This window comes from Pezoporus flaviventris, unplaced genomic scaffold (assembly GCF_033815535.1).
Source record: "Pezoporus flaviventris isolate CSIRO_AGI_PZ_B2104156 unplaced genomic scaffold, CSIRO_AGI_Pfla_v1 ptg000015l, whole genome shotgun sequence".
Lineage (NCBI taxonomy): Eukaryota > Metazoa > Chordata > Aves > Psittaciformes > Psittacidae > Pezoporus > Pezoporus flaviventris.
In genome coordinates, this window is record NW_026892563.1 from 2,489,464 (window position 1) to 2,506,612 (window position 17,149).

Sequence of the window (17,149 nt, forward strand, 5' to 3'; positions counted from 1 at the left end):
GTGTGATCTACTCTGAAGCAGAAGTAGCAATGCTGACATCACCAGCATCGCCTGTAACTACAACCAAGCAGTGCTTGGCTGAAGGAGTTGAGCAGGGCAAAAACCAGTGATACAGCAGGGTTTAACAGTAAAAAAAAACAAAACAAACTGCTTGGTAGTTCTCATTCTGTCACATATATAAAGTTAGCTTTATGTATTTGTAAGGACTTACATAGCAGAAAAGCATATAGTCTTTCTGTTATTCAGAGGAAGTAAATCCAGAGTTACACTATACAGATGTCAGAGAAAATAACAAAACAAAATCCAAGAGCATGTGTATCTGACCACAGCCAGATGACACTTTTGCCTGTTGCAGTAATAATGAAAGAATCCAAGATTCAAGTCTAGCAGAGAGGGAACAAAGCCTCCAAACACAGTAACATACAAGGTACTATCTAGCTTGTATCCAATGGAGACCATTTGGTATTTTCCCTGGCATGTTGAGGTACTCCTTTGTAAATTCACAGCTAGAGTAACTCTGCAAGAAAGCTTCCAGAGAAGCTGGCAATTGGAACAGGATGCAAACTAGCCTTTCTGAGTTTCTTTAGACTACAGCAGAGTCCTATAGACATCCTTACAGAATCACAGAATTGTTTCAGTTGGGAAAGACCTTTAAGATCATCGGATCCAACTATTAACCCAAGACTGTCAAGTCCAACACTAAACCATGTCCCTAAGGGCTACATGTAAACATCTTTTAAATACCTCCAGAGACGGTGACTCAACCACTCCTCTGGGCAGCTTGTTCCAATGCTTGACAGCTTTTTCAGTGAAGAATTTTTTCCTAGTGTCCAATCCAAACCACCCCTGGAAAAATTTGAGACCATTTCCTCTCATCCTATTGCTTGCTACCTGGAAGATGAGACCAATACCTCCTTTCAGGTATATGTAGAGAATGCCAAGGTCTCCCCTGAGCCTCCTTTTTTCCAGGCTGAACACCCCCAGTTCCCTCAGCTCCCCATAAGACTTCTCTGAACTCTTCACCAGCTTCACTGCCCTTCTCTGAACACACTCCAGCACCTCAGTGTCTTGTAGTGAGGGGCCCAAAACTGAACACAGGATTTGAGATGTGGCCCCACCAGTGCCCAGTAGAGAGGGACGATCACTTCCCTAGTCCTGCTGCCCACACTAGTTCTGACACAAGCCAGGATACTGTTGGCCTTCTTGGCCACCTGGGCACAAGCTGGCTTATATTCAACTGGCTGTTTACCAACATCCCACATCCTTTTCCACCAAGCACCTTTCCAGCCAATCTTCCCAAGCCTGCAGATTTGCATGGGGTTGTTGCACCCCAGTGCAGGACCCAGCACTAAGCCTTGTTGAACATCATACAATTGGCCTCAGCTCACAGATCCAGCCTGTCCAGATCCCTGTGTAGAGCCATCCTATCCTCCAGCAGACCAACATTCCTGCCCAGCTTGGTGTCACCTGCAAACTTACTGAGGGTGCACTCAATCCCCTCATCGAGATCGTGGTTAAAGATGTTAAACAACACTAGACACAGCAATGAGCCCTGAGGAACACCAGTTGTGACTGGCTGCCAACTGGATTTAACTCCATTCCCCACCACTCTTTGGGTTCGGCCATCCAGACAGTTCTTAACCCAGTGTACAATTCTCCAACCCACAACCAGTTTCTCAAGGAGAATGCCGTGGGAAACTGTGCCAAAAGCTCTACTAAAGTGCAGGCAGACAACATCCACAGCCCTTCCTTCATCCATTAAGTGCATCACCTTCTCATAGAAGGAGATCAGGCTAGTCAAGCAGGACCTGCCTTTCATAACCCCATGCTGACTGAGCCTAATGGACTGGTTGCCCTACATGTGCCATATGATAGCACTCAAGATGATCTGCTCTGTAACTATCCCCAGCACTGCGGTCAGGCTGACAGGCCCCAGATCTGCTTTCTGGCCCTTCCTGTAGACGGTGTCACATTTGCTAACCTCCAAGCAACTGGAACTTTCCCAGTTAGCCAGAACTGCTGACACATGGCTGAAACTGACTTGGTGAGCACCTCATCCAGCTCCGTCAGTACACGTGGGTGGATCCCATCCAGCCCCAGAGACCTGTGTGTGCCTAAGTGGTGTAGCAGGTCACTGACCATTTTCCCTTGGATTACGGGGCTTCATTCTACTCCCCTTCTCTGTATTCCAGCTCAGGGCAGTGGGTACCTGGAAAACAATTGGTCTTACTCTTAAAGACTGAGGCAAAGAAGGCATTAAGTAAATCAGCCTTTTCTTCATCCTTTGTCACACAGCCCCTTTCTAGCCAGTAAGTATGCATTATGACAATAGGAGGCTGTGCTGTTGAAAGGGAAAGAAATACGAATCCTACAATAACCAGGCATGTCTACAATGGTCCTGCTAACAAGTTGCACAGAGTTACATGTGGTACTTGAGAAGAAAAAGTGAAAGAGTTTGTAACAGAAACTCACTATTCCCATAACAAATAAGACTAAAGAAGAGGGGAAGCGGGGAAAAAACTCAAGTAATGAAATTAACTAGATGCTTTGAATTGGGGATTAACAATCCAGGAGGGTGGGCATCAGCTCCAGCCAGAGACCTGGCTATGGAAAAGGAAACTCCTTCCCTCTTTCCCTTGAAAATTCAGTCAGTCCATAGATCAGGTTGCTAAATACAAACCATGTTCAAACAAAGGCAGAAGTTAGGCAAACCAAGCATTGGGTCTAGAACAACAGGAACACAGGAGTCAGCAGGCACTGGTAGACTAAAACCCATTGCATTATTGAAAATTGTTTGATGAACTCAGAGTTTTGAGGGAGAAGGGAATGAATTTGAAAATTACTTATTTCAAAACACAGATGGATAAAACATATATAAAAATGACATAAAGGATACAAATTGCTAAGGACAAATTATAAACTGTTGCACCTCTACCTCTGCACAGTCACTTTCCTCAGAGACCGAGTCCCTGCTCCTGAAGGACAGCAGTTACAGCACAGTGTGAAGCAGCAAGTTAAAACTAGCACCTATATTTTATTGCAAAAAATAGTTAGCAGCTGCAAATCTGTACATCTGGATTCAGGAAAGCTCAGCTCCATTACAGTCCAGTACTGTAATGGGCAAGAGAGGCATATTCACACCATTTCTCTCCTAGGATTACATATACAGATGAGGTATAGATAATTTCTGTAATAAATTACTTGTGGGGGAAGAAAAAGAAAGGTACAGGTAGTTAAGAAGGCTTCCAGCAGGCCAAGTAGTGTTGAAGAACTGGCATTACCAATTCAGCATTCTTTTTTTTTACTTCAATATGTACATTTTTTCTATCAGCACATACTGCACACTTAGTCACAAATAGTTAACTCTCTTGGGAAAACTAATGCTAACATATTATTACATTTCAAAACAGCATCACCGATGTAATGTCTTCCTTTCTATAGGACTTTTTCCCTTCAGCAACAGAAATGCATCAGCTCTTCTGAACAGACTTGTAAAATGGTACCTACAAACTGTATAAGTGACAGTCAGCTTAGCTGGAAGACCCAATTTAAGAAAGAAAACAGGCAATTAGAATAAAGCAGAGGAGCTAAGACTTTCCTTTAAAAATTCACAAAGATTTTTCCTGAGCTAAAGAGATGAAGCAAGGAGCCAATGAGATTAGATCACAACCCAATTTTCATACAAATAAATGGAAAGGCTGATGTGTATCTACTCAACCAATGCAATTACAGCTTATAACAAAGAGCAAGATAGGCACTGGAAGCAGTCAGACTAAGCACTTCTTCAGTATTCAAAGCAAGAAGCCCAGAACTGGCAGGCTATACAGCATCATATATAAACCAGAAAAATAAAAAAGTTTAAAGGCAGTTTCACACTCCCATTTTGAGAGGTAACAAGAAACACTCCAGTGACAGATTAATTCAGAAGAGTCTACTGACTGTTCTCTCAACTATCCATTACTGCTGAGTGCTGAAAATAGGACACTAGGCAAAACAGAGCACCACTACAGAAACTCCTTCATTTTAAAGAAACCTTGGTCTCTATACAGTGATAATGGTACTTACTACCTACATGCACTGATTTGAAGCGAGTAGTCTGTACTTTTTTTGGTTACCTACAAAAGACCAAGTCCATTGCACTGGCAGTCCTATTACTACCTTGTTAATGCAACCTTTATGCAAAAATAAAATTGTCTGAGTACTTTCAGTTCTTGTGCACAGCCATTTAAAAGCCAGAGCAGCCTTCTGCTTTTCAAAATGAGCTTAAAAGAAGTGAGAACTAAGATCATTGTGCTAAATGGAAGCAATACAATCCCTTCTATTACACATACAAAGGAATCTTGATTGGCATAAGAAAGGAAAATAAATATGTATTTTTAACCAGAGATTTTACAGTTAGATTTAATTGCTGTTGTCTTCTCCAACTGCTTAAGCAATACAACAGATGAAATATAAGCCCTAAACCAGGACATACATTTTTAAACTTCCTTTCAAAATACGCAGAGTGACTTTTTATTCCACCATGCCAAAGCTCTTAAAACATACATGTAGCAGGCAAAAGGGAAGCCATGCCCTTCCCTCCTCCATGATGCACTGACTGGGTCTCTTCAGGACCAAAATGAGCCATTGTCCGTGAAGTAGGAGTCTCTATACTTTACTGGCAAGGCTGCAGTATGGAGGAAGCAATACTCCAAAGGTTCTTCTGCTACTCTTCAAGGTATCCATAACACACAGCTAGTCATGCAACAAGTTTTGGGCTAGGTTTTGATCAGCAGTTTTGGGGTGTGCTTTTTTAAACCTTTATTACTAGGTTCACAGAAAAACAAACAAACAAATCCACTAGGAAATGCACTCTAAGCTTGTCCTACTAGGAATGGAGCTGTGAGGACAATCAAACTGCTAACACAGACACAGGAACCCAATCCTACAGCTTAAATAATGTGCTGAATTGATGAAAGGCTGCCAGACACTCAAGATCATTGTTAGCTGCTATGGTTACTAACTGAGTTTTAAACACCATCATGTATAGAACCAGCTACGGGGTTAATTACTTACAGAGAAAAACTTGTGGTGCAGACAGAAGAGGAATCTCACATGGACAATAACCTGCAGCTTAACTGTATGGAGCTGCCAGTACCCTTCCAAAATAAGCAAAGAAGATACCAAGGTTATGGACACTCCTTTCAGGCTGTTCTTAAGATATATTTCAGGATACTACCTCCAGTTTCTCCTCCCTTCCCCATTACTCTTCTTTGAATAATCTCTGAGGCACAACAGGGGACATCTCACTGCTTGTGCTTTGCAATCCTGACAGCACTTCTCCATGACAAATGTGAAAAAAGAAGGGGAGAAGGAGAGCTAAAACTAAAATTGGGTGAAGGTGGAGTGAAACAAAATTAAATAAGATACTGGCATATTTTCAAGGAAAGCTCATTTAAAAATAACACTAGAAAAAACTATCAAATAGTTTAAAAGGTCAACCAACAGAAAATGCATGTCATCACTTATGTTCTTCACCATTAACTCATCACAGCTTTGACAGATCCCGCTCAACTACATCACTCCCAAGACCTCTGCAGTTAACACTAGGGTGCTTCGGGTAGGCCTCCTCCTCTTCAATTATTTTCAGAAATACCATGCAGTATGCCTAATAGGTGAATCATGGATTCTTTATGTACTATTCTCAAAGAAAGTCAAATTAGTTTTCTTCAGAGTAATGAATCTTAGTTAAGTAAAGAGACAACTTAAATTTTTTAGAAAGATATAACTTTGATAAAATTATAAAAATACTTTAAGACTGGGTAAGATATCTATATGCACATTTAATTACTACAGTTTTCTTTTTTCAATAATAGAGCAGCCTTTTCTTCAAAATTTAAAAAAATTTGTTTTGGTTTTGTTTGTTTTTTTTAAAAAAAAGTGATACAAATGTATTATGTTGTGGTAGACTATAAAAAAATTAAGGAAAAATCATGCAGCTTAAACAGTGTATCTCCCTCTCTTCACTCCCTACTACATATTCTGCACTGTCACAGCTTTCATACGACCACAGCTACAAATACTACCTTCATTCAAAGTCTAGTAGAACAAAAACATATCACAAGCAATCATACCTGAACCACTTTCATATGCCTAGCACATAAATCTAGATGAGTGACGCAGTTTTCACATATGCCATCAAGCCTAAGTACACACTCAGGATCTTTGAAGAAAGCTTCCTGCAGTCTCAGTTTTGCAGTTGGTACCCAGACAAGCTGCAGCAGCAGGAACAGGAATGGGAGCACAGGGCAGAAATAATTTTGTGAAACACCAACTCCACAGAGGCACCAGCCTCCCAGTGAGCCTGCTACCAAACTGGTTTCTGGCCAAATAAACTATTCTTCTGCTTTTTACACAGCAACCCCTTCCTAAATAACAGTGAGAGTACAACTGAAGTTTCAAGGAAGGTGACTTTTGTGTGAATAGCTAACACATTAGCAACTTATTTCTTTGTACTAGCTTGGGCTTTGCCACATGAATCACAAAATATCAGAAAAGAAGAGGCTCATTATGTCCTTACCGCATTGTGAGGGTCCACAGGATGAGAACTAATTTGGGCACAGAGAACGCTGTAATTCTTTTGGTTACATGCACATTACATAATAACACTTTATATTGGTATTTTGCAACTTACATAGGTTATAGGTTATCATTTAGGGTATTTTTAATACACAGTAAATGTCCCTGTAGATAGCAACATACAATATGATTTATAGGTCATAACATCAGCCTGTTCTATTCAAAAAAAAAAGGAGTGCTGACATAGGTGTCCCGGGTTCTTTGGGGATTTTTTCCAATTAACTGGTAAGTCAAGATTCCACATGAATGCAAAGGATTTCTGCTTTCAGCCTCCCTTATTATTAAGATGCTTCATTATATAACACCTCAGCTCTCACATAGGCTACAGCGAGAGCAACTCCTCTCCCGCCAGACCAAGATTTTTCATTCCCTATTTTGGGCCTTCTGTGGAGGATTTTACATACTCAGTATTAAATGGCAAAGATGGTGACAGAGGCCACTGAAGATGACCTAAAAAACTGGGGGGGGGGGAGCTACTACCTCATATGCTTCAGAACTAAAAAGAAGGAAGGAAAAAAAAAGAACAACCAAACAGTGCAGGAGATGACAAATGCATTCCCAGACTCCTGAAAACTGTTAAGAACATGGAAACAACAATAATGTCTATTTTGATGCGCAGTGAAAGAGCAACCACAGATTATGAAACAACCCTGAAGCACATTATGGTGATTCAGATGCATTCATCACCAGCTCACAGGAAAAACCTATCGCCTCCTATCACCACCACCAAAAAGGCAGTCAATTCCCACCTCCTCACCGCAAAGAGTTTGCACCATTTTGTTCTAATAAACATGTAGAGGCTTTCATTGGGATCTCACTCCAAGTCCAACTGAAGGGCCCAGTATTAACAATGCCGGTTAAATGAAGATAGAGTTCAGGACCTTGCTATTGCTAGGTCGGACAGCATGTCAGATGGAGTGGAAAAGAGTATTAGAAATAAAAATATGCCTTCATTTCCCAAAGGGGAAGCCACTCATAAAGAAGAGGCTTAGAGTGATCCCTAAGTCCCCTGTCTGTAGCACTCCTTTGTGATGCCCAAGCAAATAGGTGAATCCCTACATTAGTCTCTATGATGATAAGAAACCAAAAAATGATTCACAATACTGCCAAAACTAGAAAGACTTTATCTATGCAAGTGTGTTTACGTTTTTGCTTGTTTACCTTTAAAACTAACAAATTTGTTCATTTGAAATTAAAAAGGTTCAGTTTCATAATAGAGAGGAACTTACAAAGCACATAAAAAAATCCTAATTTGAGCTTTCATTGCTTTTTTTTTTATTTGTAACATCTTTAAACTGTTTGCGTCAAGGAGTAAATTGAAGCAGGATATTGTAATGCAATTATTTCCTTCATAACAGTTAGATGCTTCTAAATCTATTTAGTGGGCTCTGAAACAGGACAAATTTGGTAAGGGTGGCTCAGTATTATCTCTGCCAAGCAATGAGCAGATATTAGATATTTCAATCAATATTATGTTTGTTTGTTGCCTCAGGAGATATTGGGGGTTTGTGGCATATGAAAAAAACACATTTTGCTGTTTTGTGATACTTTTTCCTTCCAGAAAAAAAAACAAAACTATAACAACAACAAAAAAACCCACCCACCAAAAAACCCACAACATTAACTTCGTTTGCATTTCAAGCTGGACCCCTAGTACTCAAGAGCTAACAGTTTAATATATACATGATGCTGCACAAACTGAGAAAAAAGCTTACATCATGAGCAGAACAAGTACTACTTTAAAGAAATAAAATCTTATTTAAATCACAAAATCACAGCAGCCAACAGTATAAATATAATACAGAAGAATCAAATGTAAAGCAAATAGTTATTAACCAAATATATAAGCACTGTTTGGCATATGAACACAGATCATATACAGAGGTAATTATGCCTGTCACTACTGATAAGCTTAATAACAGATCAATAAAACCTCCAGCTAAAAATCTAAATGTTTGTTGGTATTTTGTATTTGGAACCTATTACTTTTTTATTTCTTTTAATTTATTTCATTTTATGCATCATAGATTAAAACAAAGCTATATAATTTGGCTGATGTAGTAGTGAAAATTTCATGGGGTTTTAATAGCTTGCTAGAATTAAAAATAGGGAAACACTAATTTTGCACAAATACTTATTTTCCTTGGTTCTTATTTGTTTTAAACTATGTTTTAAGTGAACGGACAAGTTTAACAACAAAACTGAGCTGATTTTGTCCTTCTGAAAATGTAACTTATTCTTGTACAAATTGCTCAGTATTTCCGTAGTACTCTTATTGTGAATTATTTCCTACTGTAAAACCTACATTTATCTAATTATCTTGACAAATATTTTTAAATATATGCATATAAATATATATAAAAGAGAAATTTTAACATCTACCTTTTTATATATTTCTGACAAGAACCTACTTCTATAAAAAAAAAATCCTTAGGATAAAATATTTCTAGCTACCATAAAATCCTAAATCTCTGAAAAACACACACTTAGAGACAAGTCTTAATACGCCATGGGTAATATTTCTACAAGGAGTATGCTTTTTGGTATACGAGTAAAAAAAAACCAACAAATACAGTAAAAAAAAAATAATCTGAAAATAAAGCAAGCACACAATAGACAGATTTAGGAATAACTGCTAAGATCTTCACATAGTCTACCCTCACTAACCAAGCTGGAGCCTCTATCCAATCTTAAAGCAAACCACACCACACACACTAAGATGCTCAAGTGCATTTACAACAAGGCTGCAAGGAGGAGGGCAGAACTTCCCTCTCATGACAGCTCTCAGTTGTGGCAAGCAGAACTTACGCTTCCAGTGGCCCCTGCTAGTACCACAGCAGCAGGAAATCATCAAAGATCAAGCTGGAGGAACAAAAGAACTGAGGGAGGAAAATCATATACATTGAAATAAAGATCTGGATCAAAAATTTGTTGGGGAAGGAAACAAGGGGCAGATTGGAGGGTGAAGCAGAGCAAATTTCGAGTCTTAACCCGGTACACAAGGAGGAAGAGAGAGAAAAGAAACACAGAGCCAGGGGAAAAAAGGAGGAGGCATGGCCTGGCTGAAAACAGGTGACAAGCTTAAGAAGCCCTAGAGCTGGGAGGGAGGAAGAGGCAGTCATACCTTACAAGGAACGGAACATCAGGGCCAGGCCTGAAACAAGATAAGGAGCCTGAATTAAAATAATAATAATAATAATGAAAAGGCTGGAGAGAAGCCTTGTAGAAAAATAGTTACCATGTAAAAAAAAAAAAAAAAAAGAAATATTAGGTCCTAGGTAAGATGGCCTTTCCTGAAGTGCTGCATACAATTCTGCTGCAAAGAAAGGAGTAATCACACTTACATAGGTAAAGCAAAGGTCTGAGAGGCCCAGTGGAAAGGAGAAGACAGTTGAAAGGGGAAATCAGAAGAGCTTGGCCTGTTTGCTAGGTTGAAAATATATACGATTGCTCTCTAAAAATACATCAGAGAGGAAGGAATAGTAAAATAACAGGAAGGGAAGGAACTATCTAATCAGAAATATAAATCATGAGAATAAATTAGCCAAGATCTGCCAGGAATAATTTTATGCTAAACAAGGGAGGAAGTTTTTTGTTACTAAGATTTTTTTTGGTGGTGGTTTTTTTTTGCTTGGGGGTGGTGGTGTGGTACTGTGGTACTTTTTAAATCATAAGATCAATACCTTGAATAACATCTGAAGAGAAGCAAAGAGATTTTTTTTTTTTTAATGCACAAAAACCCCAAAACTCTGTCAAGCTAACAAACCAAAACTTTCCCTCTAAAATATCCCCCAACCATCACCTTTAAATCGTTTAGAGCAGAACCTGCTGAGCTGATAAGAAGCACTCTCAGAGGTAAGCAGGAGCGGTAAGCAGGAGCAGCAAGCAGGCCCCTCACCTGGAGGCACAGCCCAAACAGGACCTTATGCTGAGGCTGCCTTTCTTCTCCCTCTGCTGACAGCACGGGAGCCAGTAACACACTCCAGAGAAAAAGCTCATGAGGTTCTTGGCCAGTTTTGCTTTTAGCATCTTAATTTCTGATGGCTACAGCCAAAAGAAGGGGACCATCAAACCATGCTTTACTGAGACCAGCACTAAAAGCCATCCTTTTGTTGCCTGGGGATTTTTTAAGCTCTGTGCTCTGACTTCGAAACTTCTGTAATGCTTTTCTCTCATCTCTGTATACAAGTTCACAGTCAAAGGAAAGCAGCATTAACTGAAAGATTTTTGTAATAGTATAGAAATATATTTTATTGAAGGACCTGTAAACTGAAATAACAAGAGCTCTGGATCTATTCTGGGACCCAGGGTAAGTCAAAAATAACACACATGCACATTTATCTACTTTGACAAGAGGCTTTGTTCTGTTTTTAACTGCTGTTTAATCACCATCCTACTCACATTTAAAGTAGATCTACTACATATTGAGGTCATATTTAAGGGTGAAGTCCTGTTTCCACCGAATTAAATAGGACTTATAGTGTCATATTGAGTGGAGAACAGGACTTTATCCCAGACAAAAGATTTACCTTGGAACTACAGAATGCAGTAGTTACAATTGGCTAATTTTTCCATTCAGGAGAAAAGCTGGTGCAATATACCACAACTTAAAACATTCCATTTTTATTTGACCAAAGTGGATCCAAAGCAACTAGACTTCCCTTTAAGCAAAACAATCTAGAAATTAACCACAAATAGTTCATCATTTGTTCGCTATGAGGAAGGACACACCAGTCCCCACATCAGAGAACTTCCCAAAACAACTGGTTAATTCTATGATTAATTCAGTAGTTACTGGGCACATTTCTAGTGAAAAAAGGCAGAAAGCCATTCAACTGTTAAGTATGTCATTTTGTGGGTAGTATCATAATGAAAGCTTTTAGTTTGCATAATTATTTTCAAAAGGTTTCTTTATAGGACTTCAAATACTTAAACAGGAGTAAAGACTCCAGCTAATACATGTTCCAACAGGGGCAGTCTCCAGCCCACCCAGGTATCTATCATCCTTTTTGCCCAAACTCAGGACATTTTGTTATTTATGTGTAAAATAAAAATACTTTCAGTTAAGGGCACACTGTTCACAGATGCTCTGCAACCCCGAACATAGTGCTTCAGTTCTGATCACACCCACATCTCAGGTTTTGTTTAAAACTGATCATTCCTTTATTTCTCCTGCAAAGAGAATTTTGAAAGCATGACCCCATCTTAACTAGTTGTCTTGCCAACCTACATATACAAACACAGTGACAAAGGCTACTCCAAAATCATACATCTTTGCTATTGGTTAATATTAACTTCCACTGATCTCAAAGCCTTTCAAATACATAGCTTCCAGAAAGACTGAAGGTGGAAGAAGAATACACAAGACCAACAGCCCTCAGAAAGATACCATCCTTCACAGGACAGCTTCTACCTGTTGCATGAGCACACTGAAATGGGATTAGCATAGTAAGAACAAAGGAAGTGAGTAAGAATAGCTGACAATAATAGCGAAGCAACTGCTTAAAGTGAGTCCTCCATACATTCCCAATGAGATCAAATCCTTTAAAATGCACCACAAGGTCCTATGCCCTAGGAAGAATGCTTTGGCATCTATTATTTATCCTCACTTTGCTTAAAACATTCCTACACTAAAAGATTAGGCTGACTAACATCACCCTCCGTGGCTGGGTTGCTGGCATCCCTCATGTCTCCCTCTCCCCAGCCCCCTTTGTTGGTTTGGTTTTTTTTTTAATCAATACTTCTCAGTTGCTTCAGTGCACCACTGACCAGGCTTTAGTAGAGCTTTATATCTTCAGAAAACGTAAAAAAAAAACAAAAAAAACAAAACAAAAAACAAAACCCAAAATTGGAATTCAGATGTTCAAATGTTCCAACAGGACCTTTTTCCCTTGCAAACAATGACAACTATATAAACTCAAAACTTATTAGCAAGACATACTCCTAAGCATCAATGAATTACTTTGACTTCTCCATATGACCAGAAAAGACTAGAAAATATGCTTTCCTAAAAAGCACAGTTCATTTTAAAACAGACAAAATCTCCAAACCTAATTGCAGATTTACCACTGTCTGCATCACCATTAACTCTTAACTGCTGCACTGCTTTTTAAGAAAAAAATATGAAAAAGCGTACCAGGTAGGTAAACTAAAAAAAAAAAAAATAAGAAAATTTAAAACTACAATGATATTCCCATTCTGTGGGAACCAGTGTTCTCTCTTATACAGGTATCTGATACAACACAAAGCATCATCCAAATATTCCACCTCTTCTGTGATAAACATTAAGAGTGTATTTTCATTTTCTTACTACAAGTTTGATTCAAACTGCTCCGCATTTACAGCTGACTGACAGCCCAAGCTGAGAACAAGCTAGAGATAACCACTCTGAGTTGGTTTCAAACAGTTGCCCAATGTAGTAGTTTCTTTAGAGCAGAAGACAAGGAAGAAGTGAGAAGGGGAAGAAGCAAAGACGAGGACCGCTCACCCACAGCAAGTATGGAGATAAGACTCCCAGCGAGTTTCTACAAACTTCCAAACCAACCTTTAGAAACTTTAGCATACCCAAAAGTACTACATCAAAAGGTCAAGTAAACACAGCAGTCACTGCTCACCAACATCACACAACAGTCACTGTAAACCAAAGTCCCAGAAGCCATCAGGCCTGGGTCACAACTTCAAGCAAAGTAACAGGAAGATGAGAGGCTCCAGGCACACAGTTTTCTGCCTACCACCTCAGTCGCAGCACTGTCACTTCAGGAATACTGCCCTGGATACATAGGTGCAGGCAGGCAGAGTGTAAGGCTGGCAGGATCCAAGCAGTTTCTATTTCAGTACTAAAGTCCAAGTTAAATTTCCTGTGGCACCACACAGGCATGCTTGTCTGAGCCTCCTGGAACACCTTGGACACTCAAATCACCCCATAGCAATTAGATCCCTATCCTCTCAATCTAAAATTCATATTATTTCTCTAAATGCAAGGGAGAAAAATTCCTCTTGCAAAAGCCACATTCTTTAGCTGTAAATTACAGTGGTTACAAAAGGCTAGCCAAGGAGCGTCATTTATACCAACCATACATAGCACACATGACCATTTTACAAAGATGCTTGTACAGCTTATACCATTATGTTTACTTTTAGTATGTGAAGTAGTTAGAATGCAGCAGCAATAAAACCAGGCAAAGGCATTTCTTATGCTAAATTCTACCCCAAAGATCAGCTGTCACAAGTATGGTTGTGTAATAGTTATTAGATGTCAGATTCTTTGAGACATCTACAGATAACCTTTCTCTTTCCTCTTCTCTCTTGCTTCCACCATGGCAGATGTTAGACAGAACTGGTATTCAAAGTCAGCCAACAGGCAAGATCATGTTTATTTCTACTTTTATCTTCCATGTGTTCATCATTTACTTGAATCTTTACTCATGTATATTTTGAAATATTTGGAATTTGTTTGATTTGCATTTACAGAAAACCAGTGAATAATAATAAGGGAAAAAATATAATCTCTTGGCTTTTTTCACACTAAAGGATGAGGTCACAGGGCTCTTGACAATTATTTTAAAACAATCAACCATTCATTGAGTTATGCGATCATGTATATTCACACGGCTTGTTGAAATACAGGCTTGCTGCTATCTAGAGCCTCAGGATTGCAGCCATGATATCAAATAGCAGTTTCCAGACCCAGAAACACTTTTCTAACAATTTCACAGACCAAAGAGAGATCCTATCTTCCTTCATACTTAATGCCCAAATGTGAAACATTATTTCATAGCCCTTCAGTGTTCTAAAAACGTGGCTTTTAACAGCATACACATTAAAAAAAAATGTAATTTTTCCTAAAGCATTTTCATTGATCGTAAACTTACGTACTCCAATCAGTTCTAAAAGACAGCCTTTCCAGCTGCCTCCTATTACTCCTCCTTAGTCCCAGGAGCTCAGCCATCAGCCGCAAGTAACTTTCTACAGCACTGCAGAGAGAGAATGACTCATCTGTGCCTCTTCCCCTATCTCTGAAGAATGACTTCAGCTTGAACATAAGCAAAAGAACAGACATTTTAAAAACGAGAAACCTACAACTCTGGCTCCTTCAGCTGCTACTCAGGTGCTAAAAAGAAGTAGCAGACGAACAAATAACTGTTTCAGATCCCTGAACACAGATTAAAGCAGCCAGACTGGGGGAGAAATTCTGCCAAAATTGTTTGAGGTGTCCAAGACCCGGGAAGGGCATGTCTACCGAAGTACGGTTAATAACACACCTTACACCTAAATTTCATCACAGGTACACCCTGTGAAAGGAAGATTTATGAGTAACTGAGGACTTGCAGATGTTTGTTACTTCTGTGCAACCCAAACAGTTCAAAAGAAGGAAGAGGCAAACAGGTGGTTTCCAGGGTTTGTGACGTTTCATAGTCAAGGGCAAATCAAACTATGGAAGTTAACAGAGTCTCTGTAACTATTCATTTCAAGATGTTTTTTTCACAGCTGAACTTGACTTGAGGCACTACACAAGAAGGAGCCCTACGAAGGGCTCAAACAGACTCCTAGGCAGTCAAACACCCCATGTCCTGACCCTATGAGGTTGCTACATCTACTTTTGGAGCAGATTCCCAGTCACCCTCTGAAGACAGAAGCACATTCAAACCCTAGAAAGTGCAAGGATAACTGCTTCCATTCTGCAATAAGGACGTATTTCAAAAAAACTAACACAGACTCATAGATTATGTAGGGTTGGAAGGAACCTTAAGATCATCTAGTTCCAGCCTCCTCACAAGCAGGGCACCTCACACTAGACTATGTCGCCCAAGGGTCTCTCCAACCCAGCCTTGAACACTGCCAGGGATGGAATATTCACAACTTGGGCAGCCTGATCCGGTGCCTCACCACTCCCATAGTAAAGAATTTCTTCCTTATATCCAATCTGGATTTCCTCTGTTTCAGTTTGAACCCATTGCGTCTTGTCCTATTGCTACAGTCACTGATGAATAGTCCCTCTCTGACATCCTTATAGGCCCCCTTCAGACACTGGAAGGCTGCTAGGAGGTCTCCACGCAGCCTTCTCCCAGCTGAACAGGCCCAACTTTCTCAGCCTGTCTTCGTATGGGAGATACTCTAGCACATAGTCATTTTTCTCAGAACAACTAAAAAATTTGGGTTCATTCTGTTAAAAAAAACACAAAACCAGACCCCTGCTTTGTATCCCTGCTACGTTTCTGCTAATCTAGACACAGACACATCCTCTGAAAACAAAAAACTGTTCTGGTACCTAGCAAGGATTTTGTTCAAGAATTACAATAAAACCCTAATATCCCTGCAAAGATTCAAAAGCCCCTTCTAAAAAGGGCAAAAAGAGATAAGTATGGAGATAATGAGCCACAGTTACATGCTTAAAGATTCTAACATAATTTCAGGAATTAATGAAGAAAGTTTCCCTAACACTTCCTCTCATTCTTTAACATCAGTAAGATAAACCTATGCAGCATAAGACTTTATAAATCCACTGAGACAAATATTCCCTGAGCTATATGCACTGCATAATAGCTGTAGTGTAAACTATGCCAGTAACTAATTAAACTTATGCCTCAGGCATTAGTGGTGTCAATTCATCTATTCCAGATTTATTCTGATTTTAAAAAGCATGTAAATAATTTTCTTCACAAATTCTCCCATTAAAAAGAAGAAGAAATTGATTACTTAACTAAAGACCTTTTAAAGTAGAAATACACTGTGGAGAAAATGTGTTTGATATGACAGGCTATCCTATTTGAATAAACATAATAAAGTTTCACGCTCTTGTGAGTCAGCTGGTCATTCCATCTCAGTAGGCAGGAACTCCTTTTTTCCTTACAAGAAATGAAGAAGTATGAAAAAGAGCTTTGCTCTTGACTAAAGGTAGCTTGTAAGAATTTCTACAGAAAATTAGATGCTCAAGAGTTACCAGCTTTCATTGTATTGTGCTGTGTTCTTTAAGCTGCAAAAGTTCTCTGGATTAGGTTATTTGTGACTATAAACTACAGCAAGTTACTCTTCCCATTTCAGCAGAATGGCTATAAAACTGACGTAGTTTTTGCAATAAACCGCTGCAGCTTTTACCTCACCCTTGCTGCTTTCGTCAGCATCTTCTCAAGAAAAGAGGGCAGTCACATTTCCTACCACAGTTCTTGTTACAAGATTTACACAAAGGCAGCAAAACAATGACAGTACCTCTTCTTTTTAATTGTAGCAGAATTCAGCAGGACAATCTCTTCCTAGCTGTTGGTCATTCCAATTGTCCCAATTCTTTAAAGGGTAAAATAATTTCTATATTATATAGCATTTTCTTCTTTACCAAAAGCTCTTGATTTACCCACAGTCTCCATAAAGCTAACAGAGTAGATCCTCTGATCACACTACTTGTGCGATCATTTTAGGGACACTGTATTCACACAAACAAGTTGTTCATGCATTACCAAACATAAAGAAATCAAACATATTGTGATTAACTGGCTTTGCTTTTGGCATGCTACTCTGAAAACAGACAACTAGATGT

At 39.2% G+C, this 17,149-nt stretch overlaps 1 protein-coding gene across 8 annotated transcripts in view; it reads right to left on the minus strand.

The window, feature by feature from the left end:
• SH3KBP1 (SH3 domain containing kinase binding protein 1) overlaps window positions 1–17,149 on the minus strand; it is a 232,221-nt gene that overhangs the window by 161,646 nt on the left and 53,426 nt on the right. The window lies entirely within an intron of this gene.